The sequence below is a fragment of the Notothenia rossii genome, assembly GCF_949606895.1.
Source record: "Notothenia rossii genome assembly, chromosome: 5".
NCBI lineage: Eukaryota > Metazoa > Chordata > Actinopteri > Perciformes > Nototheniidae > Notothenia > Notothenia rossii.
The window spans coordinates 30,530,624-30,543,648 of NC_136903.1; the positions used below are offsets into that span (position 1 = coordinate 30,530,624).

Sequence of the window (13,025 nt, forward strand, 5' to 3'; positions counted from 1 at the left end):
TACGATGAGGAGTATCTCCAATATGGATTTATTGAAGTGGAAGGGAAACCGAAATGTCTGATATGCCTGCGGTGTCTTGCCAATGAGGCGATGAAGCCTGCCAAATTGAAGAGGCACCTCGAGACCAAGCATCCAGATTATGTAAAAAAAGACCGGGCTTTTTTTGAGAGGAAGGGCGAGGACTACAGCCAGCAACAACAACGGATGGTTAATGTTACGTCTGTTTCTGCTAAAGAGCAGACGACGAATTTAGGACATGTTTGCTGATATCAAATCACAACTGCTGGAAAGACTGAGAGGGTCTAAATTCACGGTTAAATTGGATGAGTCCACTGATGTGTCCGGCTCTGCGCGGCTCATCGCACTGGCGCGAGAGGAGAGGGAGAGCCGCAGAAGTGAGACTGACTGAGATTACTTTGAGCAACATGCATGGGAATAAGTTACAATATAATACATTTGTGTATATTTCTCGCTATTCAGATGGTCTGCTGCCTGGTGCTGCTGTTGCGCAATGTGCAGTAGTGTCCTCTTTTCGCACCATGACATTATCAGTTATGAATTTGTTTTTCACTGCTTGAGAAAATGGACTTGTGGCTGAGAGCGTGTGAAAAATGTAAATTGTGTGAGAGTTGGCAGCCCTGTGAACTCGCTTGACATTATTATGTATGAAACTGCCAATCAGATTTATTTACTTATTAATCGAAGGTGCCGGAACGCTGTTCTGGATCGTTCCCGCCCACTTTAAACCCTGTGTGTGTGTGTGTGTGTGTGTGTGTGTGTGTGTGTGTGTGTGTGTGTGTGTGTGTGTGTGTGTGTGTGTGTGTGTGTGTGTGTGTGTGTGTGTGTGTGTGTGTGTGTGTGTGTGTGTGTGTGTGTGTGTGTGTGTGTGTGTGTGTGGTTATGTGTGTGAGCAACAGATATGTCAGATACTGTATGTTGCATTTATTGATTTAGTTTGATATGTGTGTCTTCACTTGCAGAGAGAAGCAATCAGCTTCATGGACTGCCTTGCATCACTCCAATAGTGTCCAGAGCTGGCTGCCATTACAAGTAGTGGTTTGGGATTGTAGCAATGCAGTTGCAGTTGTTTTGCAATTTACTTGATATATGTTGCAATGCAGGCATGTGTTCAATTGTTTATAGCCTGCATTTATTTTGTTATTAGACTTTTATAAATCATTTAATTTTAACTAAGAGTGAAACACTTGATGTGTTATCTTTGTGTGTGTGTGTGTGTGTGTGTGTGTGTGTGTGTGTGTGTGTGTGTGTGTGTGTGTGTGTGTGTGTGTGTGTGTGTGTGTGGTGTGTGTGTGTTCTGAAATGCACTTCAAATTATCACTTTTCTCTTGATTTCCCTTTGATATTTTGTTTAGGTACAGTATTACTTGCAGCTAATTGATTGATTGTTTTATGGGTATTCTGTGTTGAGATGGTGCAAATATTTTTAATACATATCTAATATATTTCTAATACATTGCTCTTGTGTTCTTCTTTCACATAACTAAGACTATAGAAGTGTAAAAAATAGGCTACATCAGATTATTCCAAGGGACATACATGTCGAGTCAAGTCAAGTCAATTTTTATTTATATAGCCCAAAATCACAAATCAGAATGAGGGGGTCCTTGGTGTATTCTCTATCTTGTAAGGGGTCCTTGGCTGAAAAACAATTGAGAACCTCTGGCATAGAGAAGTACCCGTATGTGCGCTCATAGCGCATGCGCAACTTTAACCATGCCACCAAAATGCTCATTCACATCAAGCACGTCAATTTGCGTACACGTAACAACACCGCACGTTCATGACAGCATGGCACTGGATTTTTATATGAAGGAGGCCCATTCCCAAACCGCCCCCTACACCCTACCCCTCCATTTGCGCGTTCACACGGAGGGTCCGCCATATTGAGGGCTGTTCCAAACCAACGAGTGTGGAGCGGTGTGGAGGGGGAGTGGACTAACAAGCCCTCAAACAGCGAGTCTGCAGCGGTGCTGACTTGAGACCTGTCTCTACCTGACCGGAGTCACGCTGCGTGTGTCCGTCAGGAAACACGCTGTTTTACAAGTAGTTCCAAACATCCACTGATAAACTGCGACGTTAACAACCTCTTGATAACCTCATATGTTTTTAACTTAGGATCATACCTGTGTTTAGTCTAGAACAAGGTAAATGTGTGTATTTTATTATAAAGTTGTGTATATTTACAGACTGTTGCAAAAACCAAGAAGCTTATAAACATCAGGTTTAAAACTAAAAGAGCTTTACAAAAAAGTAACACAATGAAAGATGTTTGGAGTTTTATTTGAGTTATTAATTTAAAATGTTTTGTCTAAGAGATGCTGATTTGAAACCGTTGTTACATACAGTTACGGCATTTCCTGTTTCTGCCGGAGAGAGGGGAGGCCGTCCCAAAGCTTGTTGCTGTATTTACTCCCTCCATCTGACAGGAGGGAGCCTCGTTGAGCTGCGAGTGTGGCTACAGACGGAGTTCACTCCGTCACGGAGGGGTAGGGTCGAGGGAGTGGTTTGGGATTGGGCCGGAGTTTGATATTAAAGAGTAACTTGCAGGTTAGAGACACCAGTGAAATGTGTAGGAAAATGATGAATACACTAGATCAGGGGTCGGCAACCCCTGGCACGCGTGCCAGCATTGGCACGCGGCACCGTAACCAGTGGCACACTAGGAATAAGTGGAATAAGTGTGCAAAATATTTAAATTGTATTTTTGGATCCTGAACGAGACCGCCGCCAGAGAGCGTCTCCCCGTTACCTGCAGAAGGAAGCCATGAACGCAACGCAGCCCCGCTCTCTTTATCTCCAGGTGACTTTCTGACGCTTTCCTCCGTGGTGCAGTGCTGATCGTTTCACCACGGAGGAAAGCACTTCTCTAATTGCAGTACCCATAAGGAGCTGTACAAATGCCGCAGTTTTTGTGTGGCTGTGTCTTTAGTTGAAAGCCCAGTGGCGATCAGCTCATTTTTCATCGAAATAATATGCTACAAAGGGGCGGACTGGCCATCTGTGTGTTGAACTTTCCTGTCGGCTCCCAGACCGTAGTCGAGGAGGGCAGCAGCAACAAGCTTCAGGTTCAATAACCCACTTTAGCTTAAATGCCTGGAGAGAGGCGAGCTCTTCTTGGGAGGCCGTTGCATTTATTTAGCTGTTCTTCTGTTTCACAAAATACATCACAGACCTCTGTTTTTCTGCTTCCTCGTTTCACTTACAGAAACATACACACGTTCCCTCACTGTCGCTGTACCATCCACACACACACATGCACAAGCCACACCCCTCTCTCTCTCTCTTAAAGGGACGCAGCGAGGCTCCCCCGCCCTCCTGCTGATAGTTGGCGAGCGTCAAGCTCCTCAACGGCGTTAGCATGTTAGCTAACGTCAGTCACATCACAACATTGTAAAGTTAGCAATCATATATCAGGCTATAACTAAAGTAGTATTGATAATATAGTAACGTTACTGGCAGGACTGTTGATACTGATCATAACAGAAACTAATGCGCAAGTATCAGCCGTATCTCGCGTTACCTAATGCAACTCCACACTACGGTGCTGACCGGAGGGGAGACGCGAGATACGGCTGATACTTGACGATCTGGTGGAGAAAGGTTGTGGAGCCTCCGTTGATATACCGTTGTAAATGGCTTGATGGAAAGCAGGTGTGTAGTCGGGGAGGGTGCACAGCTGATTGCAGCAGGTGAGTGGAGGTTGAGCCGGGAGCCAGGAGTGACAGCCACCACGCCCACACAAACAACACAGACAGGGGGAAACAAACAAACACAAAGGAGACGGCTGGAGCAGTACAGCCACCACAGCGTTACCTAATGCAAATCCAAACTACGTCTTACGGTGCCGTGTACCGGAGGGGAGAGAGAGCAGCGAAGGGGGGAGAGAGAGAGCAGCGAAGGGGGGGAGAGAGATGTAATATGGTTTCTTGATAAAGCTGTGGAGACGGAGTATGTGCTGCAGGGAGGTGGATGCATAACGCACCCAGGAACGAACGCTAGCTCCGTTCCTTTTCCCGTGAAGGAAACTGTGGACTCGATGCCCTGACAGGCTTGAGTTTGTGCAACCTGCACCATGATTACAAATGGTGAAATGCAATGTAAAATTACCGAAAAAATACCAGCTCACTAAATCACAACCGCTCAAACCAACTACAAACTACTACCACGGATTGGGCAGAGAACTCCCCCATGTGACGTAATATGACGCGTTTGACGTATGACCTTAAAAAAGCAGCTTTTAGTAGCAGAGCTCAAAACGGCTCCTTTTCCTCTGAATTCCTGCCCTTATGTCTTGTAAAACATATCAAATCCTGCATTAACATTTTTAATTGTAATTTTCAGGCAAGGTTAAGCATACATTTAGTAAAAAAAAAACCCTGCAAGTTGCTCTTTAACGAGGCGGCCGCGGCAGTTAGCAGCTAGCGGCTAGCTAGTAATTATGCTAATTATGTGCTTTTATATTACGGTGATGTAACAGGATCTAGTGATATCCAAGCAACAGAGCTGAATTCAGCATGATAATTGTGTGGGTTGTACATGAAACCACTTGGTAATATATAAAAATATATGTATTTTGAATTATGATCAATTGTGATTTAAATCTTTATCTAAAAAGTAAAATTGATGATGGATTACCGTGGAGTTAAAATAACAATAGCCTATTTCTCTTTGAAATGTGATGGAGTAAAAGGATAGTAACTATGATTATGCATGTTAAGTACCCAGCAGGTAACTAAAACGTATAATACTTGAAGGAAAGGTGTAAAATGTTTCCATAAATACCAATATCACAGTACAACACCCCTTGTTGTTAAATACCAACCATGTGTATATATATATAGGCCACTAAAACGGTGTAATATAGCTGGCTGCTAAATCCTCCAAACTGTTACAGGATGTGTATTTTGTAAAATGTGTAACTTTTTTTATTATAATTTCTTGTTTTTAATCTTTAATACTTTTTTTTATTCATACTTTAATTAACATTAGGCTGTCTTAGGCTCTTTTCAACTGTAACAATGTAAGTGTATTCTGATTCTGATCTAATTGATATGTTTTTGTCAGTTTGTTTCCCTATATTGAGACACTTGTTTTGTTTAAGATTATTTCTCCTTTTTTTACAGACATCCCCAACCATAGTGGAATGCTGTTGTAAAGGATTGTATTGATCCGTGAATCAATACCTTCACCCAGCTTTGAGGCCTCCAATGAATGAAATCATCTTGTGGCTGGGAAAAATGTGAACAAATACATCTCACAAAGAGTTACTTTCTGGTGTAATCATTATAATGTCAAAGACAAGCACTTTCAGTAACAATATATAAAATCATTCAGCAGCAGAGGTTGGGGTGGAAACAGCATTTCTAACTAAGATGATTAAAATATTACAAGTTAAACATCAAGATGAACATACTATTATTAATTTAAAAAGTACATGGGAAACTTAAATATCCTGCAATAGGAAAAAATGTGCCAAAATATTTCTAACATAAACATTAACTGAGGGCTTTCTTCCTGAGCCGCTGGGAGTAAAGGTCCTCCATGGATGGCAGCTCTGTCCTGGTGATGTGCTCTGCAGTTTTCACCACCCTCTGTAAAGCCTTACGATTAAGGGCGGTACAGCTGCCGTACCAGGCTGTGATGCAGCCGTGTCCGTGATGGACCCCGAGGAACCTGAAGCTGCTGACTCTCTCCACCGAAGTCCCATTGATGGCGATGGGGACGTGTCCCTCTCTCTGCTGCTTCCTGTAATCCACAATCAGCTCCTTGGTTTAGCTTACGTTGAGATGGAGGTTGTTATCCTGGCACCAAGATGTCAGGTTTTCGACCTCCTCTCTGTACGCCGTCTCGTCGCCGTCTGTGATCTGGCCGATGACGGTCGTGTCATCAGCACGCAAGCCCGTACCAGTGTCTTGAAGTGGCTGCGCTTCCTCCTGGGCCACATCCAAAATTGAGAAGAAAGAGAACAGACACACCACAGCTGGGTGAGGCTGGGGAAGATGAGTGAGGGAAAGACAGAAACAAAACAGGGGGACTAAGATGAGTGAGGGAAAGAGAGAAACAAGACAGGGGGACTAAAGTTTAAGAGAGAGGAAGAACACAGAATGTGAGTGAACAGTTTAATTCAATTACACATTTAAAAAAAATAGTGTGAGTAGGGGAGACATCCTTATAAGGAGGACTGCCCTGTCAAATTTAAAAGTTATTTTTGTTAAATATACATATCCTGTTGAGGTTAGAATCCAAAATCCTGCTTCATCGCTGTGACAAGCTCCACACCTTTGATGTTGCCAAGGTCGTTGCCGCCACAGTGGATGAGCAGGTCATCCGGGACTGTTCTTCCTCTCAAGGACTGATAGAAAAAGGGAAGAAGGTTCCTCCACCTCAGACCACCCTTGCAAAACCACCACACACGGCAATTGAGACCGAGGTTGCTTCCCATGCTATGTCTGGCTCTTTCTTCCCCACGTCGAACGTAGCTGCTCCCTATTATCCACACATTGGGACCTAAATAGAATAAAATATATTGAAAAAGGAAAAAAAAGTGGTTACTGGTGATCATCTTTTAGAAAAAGGCGAGTTGTCATATTGTTTTACGAAGACTACACAAGTTTAATGTTTATATCATATTACATATAACTCTATAATTGTATATAGAATCATGATGAAACTTTATAAGGATTAAGATGATATATTAATGTTACATTAATTAGTGCATGACTCATGACAATTGCATGCATTATTACGAAGCAGAGGATGTATTAAGTCACTGACTTTTTGTGATAAGGTCAAAATCAACTGATTTCACTTATCAGATGTAAAAATAAGGTACATATGAAATTAAAGGGTATGCAATCAACACATTACTGAAACAAAATGAATACAAATGCTTTTAAGAACTATACAGCACCTTGGGCTGCCCACTCTCCTTCAGGATTGGATTGGATGTTGATCCGGTTATTTCTGCCATCTATAAATAAATTACAAATGATTAGCTCTTCACGCCTCTTTAAAAATAATATGTGTTCTTGAAGATTCTGTATGCATCGTCCTTTACAATGGTAGGGACATTGCATTGGACATTTGTTGTGACAAAGATATGTCATTTTTAGTTTTTTCATCTCACATTTATAGATTTTAAATAAAAAAATATATATAAAACGAATTATAAATTCAAAGTCTGGTTTCTAGAAAGTTAGCTAATGCATACAGAGTTAACATTGCAGAACTGCTGGCATGCATACATTTCTAGCATTTTGGTTAACTATGAAAAGTATGGAAAACTACTGAGCAAACACCCAACATTAGCTTAGCCACAGTAGCGTTTGCTGTTGAGTAGTTAGGCTTATTTTACTATTTTATATGAGAACATGTTACAATACATACAGACATTAAGGAGGCTTGTTACATGGCTTAGTTGAGTACTCGATTCTGATTGGTCAATTCATTCAGAACACGTGACACGTTGTTAATACCGAACAGACAGACCGCTGTCAAGGACTTATTGACCGTTGTTAAGGACGCTCACCTCTACAATTTCCTCCCCTGCAAACTACTTATTAGCTTAAGTTTAGGGAGTGAGGTGTGACTGATGGTGATTCAGAACATAATTATGCTCTTTGTGAGCCATACTGTAACCAGTAGTACCGACTACCAAGTTTGAATCCAACTCCTATAATGTATTTTATGTCTCTTCTCTGCCCTTGTTTCATGTCTCTCTGTAATCCCCTGTTGAAGAATAAAGCATGAACTTAATCTAACAAAAAAGGTTAGGTTGGAATCAGGTGATGGTGAAGCTATAAGAAATAAACCAAAAAAAGACAACCTAATTGGTGAGCTTTAGAGGTGCTCGGATGCAAATGTTATTACCTGGATAGAGCCAGGCTAGCCGTTTGCTCCTCTCTCCAGTCCAGTCTTTTAGAAAACTGGCTGCTGACTGTAGCTTGTGTTACTGTACAGAGTGAGAGTGATTTTCTTATTATAACAGAAGTTGTATGCGATACACACACTCTCTCTCTCTCTTCCTCACGCTTATTTTTGTAATCTTGTCTTTCAGCTGCTGCTCGGCAAGCTGACCCACAATGGCTTCAGTGAAACTGTGAAGAAGTGGCTTCGTTATGCTCCAGAGCGCGAGGGAGGCATCCCAAGGAACACAAGTGAAACGAACACAAGTGAAACAAACGCAAGTCCAACTTAGGGTACCCCACCCCACTAGTCTAATGTGTTTTCCCTGTGCATACAGTACAAAGGCTACATAGACAATACTGTTCTTTCATGGACAATAGACTGTTGTTCTTACAGTCAAAAATAAGTCAAATGTTTACAGCTTCGCCTTCATGGAAGACTTGAAGCTTCAGGCTGTTCTTGTTTGGAGTTGCACCAATGGTTCTTACACACCCTCTTTTTTTTATGGGGGTATCTTGTGTCACTGTATATTTGCACATACGATGTGTCCTCTGCATTTATTCCACAGCGTTTGGGGAGCAATAACGGGTTAAGAGTCTTGCTCAGGGATGCATTGCTGCCTGTTTTCTAAAATATATTTGAATATTAAAATCATGTTTTCTGTCATTTTTAGTTTGATTTCATACATTTTGGGAAATATGGTAATTCAAGGTAATTTTGAACAAGCTAATAACACTCGTCTGCCAACAATACATGGTGTAGTGTGTGTTTACAAGTTTGGACCACTTCATTCAGTACAGTATTGATGTTGCACTTGTCAATGGTCTGTTAAGATGTAGACCTATACGCAGAAAACTCATTGGTGAAAAACATTCACTTTTTTAATGTGCTACAGTATGCCTAGAAAAGTTTAATATTTTAATGTAAGTTTTACATTTAGATTCCCATTTAGATGATGGTTGAATCAATATTGATTCCTAACACTGATTCAATATAAAATCAACTAAAATCTATATGTAGATTCCCATTTGGATGATGGTTGAATTAAGCAATCATACACAAGAGGCCGTTCTTGAACGTCATTATTGGTACGACAGTACTGCGCCTCGGTCCGTACTGGAGAACGGCCTCAAGTGTATGATTGCGATTCTATTACACAAACTATCATTTTAATCAACAATATCGTAAAATAATTTCATAATGTGGGCTAATTTGCTCCCAAACCTACGCTTTCTGCTTGAGTTAATCTCCGTCAGAAAGTAGTTCCTAGAAAGTAGTTCCCATGGTAACGATAGCCGATCAAACACTCCTGCTACCCCGCTTACAGTTATTGATATAATTATAGTAAATAATATATTATTAACCAATTTATTGAAAACAATTTATTGAAAACAATTCTTGAACTAGTCTATTTAAATATCTGAGTAATCACGGTGTGGGATTAGCGGAACAAATCAAATCAGGCTGTCCATGGTGCTGAAACATTTTGGGTTCAGAATGAAGGTGGATGTTCATGCTGCTATTAAAAGTGCAATTCTTGAAACAGTCCACCATTTTCTCCTGGGTTTTTAAGAACGCTTCGAGACATTTGACAGCCCAGGTGGTTGACGCCAATGTACTCTTTTCGTTACGACTTTTTTCCAACGCACTCAACTCGTCAGTTGAAACAGCCGCAAATCTTTCGTTGGTTTTGTGGTCTGTGTCCATATCCAACCATTCATCAATACTGAGGCCCCCCAACAAATCAAAATTAACTTTAAAATCTGACATTTTGTAGCTACCGATTTCCAACGAGAGACAATGTATAACAGTGTAACGGCTGTGTGTCGCTAAACGTCGCTATGGAAACCACACGATGTAGGCTCATGGAAGTAGTTTCGGTAGGCTAGTGGCGTGTGTAGGCCACTGGATACTTTGTGATTAGGCACGTTCTATTTGATCGTTGTTTGATCGTGGAATCAAACACGCCTATTGACCAATCAGAGAGCTTGCTCAAACCTATGTGTTATAGAATCAATATTGATTCCTAACACTGATTCAATATAAAATCAACTACAATTTACATTTAGATTCCCATTTGGATGATGGTTGAATCAATGTTGATTCCTAACATTGATTCAATGTAAAATCAACCAAAAACGTGCATGTAGATTCCTATTTAGATGCTGGTTGAATCAACATTGATAGTGTCAGTTATGGTTGAAAGTCCAACGTTTATTCAACATTAAAACAATTTGCGCTTTCTGTTTAATTTCAATGTCCGGGTTTCAACATGGATTCAATATTTCTGCCTAACCATATTTCAACATTGATTCACTCATATTTTGCTATCTGGGTTGTTTATTAATGTGTTTCAGCTGCATTTACCGACCGCTGCAGTGCTGCTCGTCCACTGGGTTTTATTCTCCCGTTAGCTCCGGGTTAGCTAATACTTTAGAGCGGCCTCTCTTAAGTATTCACTGTCTGACTGTCACACAAGCAGCTGATACATATCCCCAATTCCCCTTAAGTGAATGTGTGTCAGTCTGAATTGACGCTGTTTGGCATCACAACGCTGTTATTGAAGTGTCTCTGGTATAAAATGGGTGATGTTAGCATAGCAACCGAAGGTAAACTGACTACTTGCTATTGCTATCCTATTGTGGCATAAGCCGTTTTCTACAGGCACATTTTATCGGCGTATTTTTCATTATGATTCTACTTGTGATAGTCGGACACGACAACCTGTGCAGCCCATGTATTGATTCCATCGGATAGCTGCTATAATGCCAACCTTTCCAAATCCAAAAGAGGTAGGTTTGCGCGCGGCAAATGTGCGCGCCCAAATTAGGTAATCAGAAGAAATTGAACCCCAGTAATTACATGTATAAACCATGTATTTAACACATATTGCATCATTTTATGCATTTTTCAGAAAAAGTGGTAGTTTGGTATAAACAGTGACATCAACGACATGTGTGGTCTGTAAAATGCCCGAAAAGTAAAAGAATGGGAGATACATTTCCCAAAGTCTCCACATTTTATTATATTTGTAATTGTTTATTATATTTGTAATGTTTCTGGTCCTCTTTCAGTTGAGACAGTAGATGAAGGATGTGTCAGGATGTAGAACTCTTATGTGAACATTGGATAAAGCCAGGTTCATATTCTTGTTTCATGTTGATGACATATTAGAGTCAAAGGTTTGCATAGAGCGAAATATCTTTGTGTTTCGCGATATATCAGAAAATACTGCGTTAAAAAAGTCATTTCCTACATTTCTCTACTGATAAAGTGTGATATAAATAATGTACAGGCTTTCAGATTGCTGTAGTTCACTAAACTTGGTGTTGAAAATGTCAGAAAAAAGTAAAAGAATGGGAGATAAATATCCCCAAATCTCAAAATTGTATTATAATTTGTGTGTGTTTGTGGTCCTCTTTCAGTTGAGACACTGTAGGATGCTTCAGGAAAAGACCAAACACTGGATGTCTTTCAGTCGCCAACATGTGTTTTCGAGACACTGATATTAACGGGGAAATCCTGCAGGATTCAAATGCCTCGTCGGGGGTAACGCTGCCTTTCCCGCAGCGTTACCCCCGGTCTGCACGTTGTTTCTCTTTCAGAAACACAGAGGACTGTTTGTATGATGGGATCACAGACACGCTGCAAATGGGTCGACTGAAGAGTCTCGTCATGCCTGCCTACAGTAGTGCTGAGCTAAGTTACTAGAAGACAACCACACACTTTATAAAGTCAGGCAACACTAAACAGGCTTCGTGTGATTCTGTTTATTTGCACCTTACTTTGACCATCCGTTTGCTGTTATTGATCATTGTGGAGAGCAGGCAGACGTTTTTTTTCATACCTGCCAACCCTACCGATTTGGGCGGTAGTCTACCGCTTTTGACATGTTTCTACCGCCTACCGACTCAGCTGGCTTTCCCTACCAATTTTCAATCTTCCCAAACTAGAACAAATAAAAATGACACATAGACACTGGACTCGATTTTTGGTGGACACCGTTTGCAGGGGGAGGTGGGTTTAGTTTCCTGCACGCCTCGACGTAAGCGACGCCGCCTCTTAGCTCCGAAGCCCTTGCCTCTAAATGAGCGAAACCGAAAAAATAGGCAGCATCTGGCTGCATTTCAATGATATTGGAGAAAGCAAAGCTGAGTGCAGGATTTGTAAAATGAAAATAATAAAACAATTTTGGTAACCACTCAGGATTTATTGTCAGAGGTGGGAGAAGTTCAGACCTTGTACTTGAGTAAAAGTACCAGAGTGTAGGAATACTCGGTTACAATAAAAAGTCCTGCATTCAAAATGTTACTCAAGTAAAAGTACAAAAGTATTAGCATCAAAATATACTTAAAGTACCACCTGCAGAGGGATCTAGATTCAGGTGTTCTTTTCCCCATAGAGAACGCCTCGCTGCACATTATCCCTTGCATAAAGATAGATTGTGGGTCCCTTATAACATGTTGTACACAGCGGAAATAAACATTCTGGTTACCTCAACATCAGGGATCTTGTCAATTAAACTCAAACCGTCACGGTAGCCTTACCTTACTTATCCCTCTTAAAATAGAAAAAAACACGTTACTTTACCAGCAGAGAGAAAATTGATTATTAAATTATTAATGTGACTAATAAAGAGCAGTTTGATTATTAAACATTATTCTGTTGATGGATGTCATTACATTTGGTGAAAAGCACATAATGACTTGTTTAAGGCTCGGTTTTTCAAAGTTTGTGACTTGGACTTGACTTGAACTTGCCCAACCTGACTTGAGAATTGACTCGGACTTGAGCGCAAAGACTTGAGACTTACTTGTGACTTGAGTGCAAAGACTTGAGACTTACTTGTGATTTGCAGAACAATGACTTGGTCCCACCTCTGCTATTTACACAATTAATGATGTTTAATAAGCAGTTCCTCTTTCCATAACATGCAACACACATCAAGGAACTCGACACACGCCATTTATTGTTCTGTGTTTTAGCTTTCCTGACTTCTGATTCTAAACATAAGATTACAATCTATCTATTTTCCCTGAAATCCACTTTGAAAAGTGAAAAGAAAATGTTTTAAATCTAAAAAATTAGATAATCTCTTT

At 40.7% G+C, this 13,025-nt stretch overlaps 1 long non-coding RNA gene across 1 annotated transcript; it reads left to right on the forward strand.

Moving 5' to 3' along the window:
- The first annotated feature begins 320 nt into the window (after window positions 1–320).
- LOC307039184 lies at window positions 321–1,470 on the forward strand. The gene is made up of 2 exons (XR_013808161.1): window positions 321–395; window positions 981–1,470. It is a non-coding gene; the product is annotated as an uncharacterized lncRNA (long non-coding RNA).
- The last annotated feature ends 11,555 nt before the right edge of the window (window positions 1,471–13,025 follow it).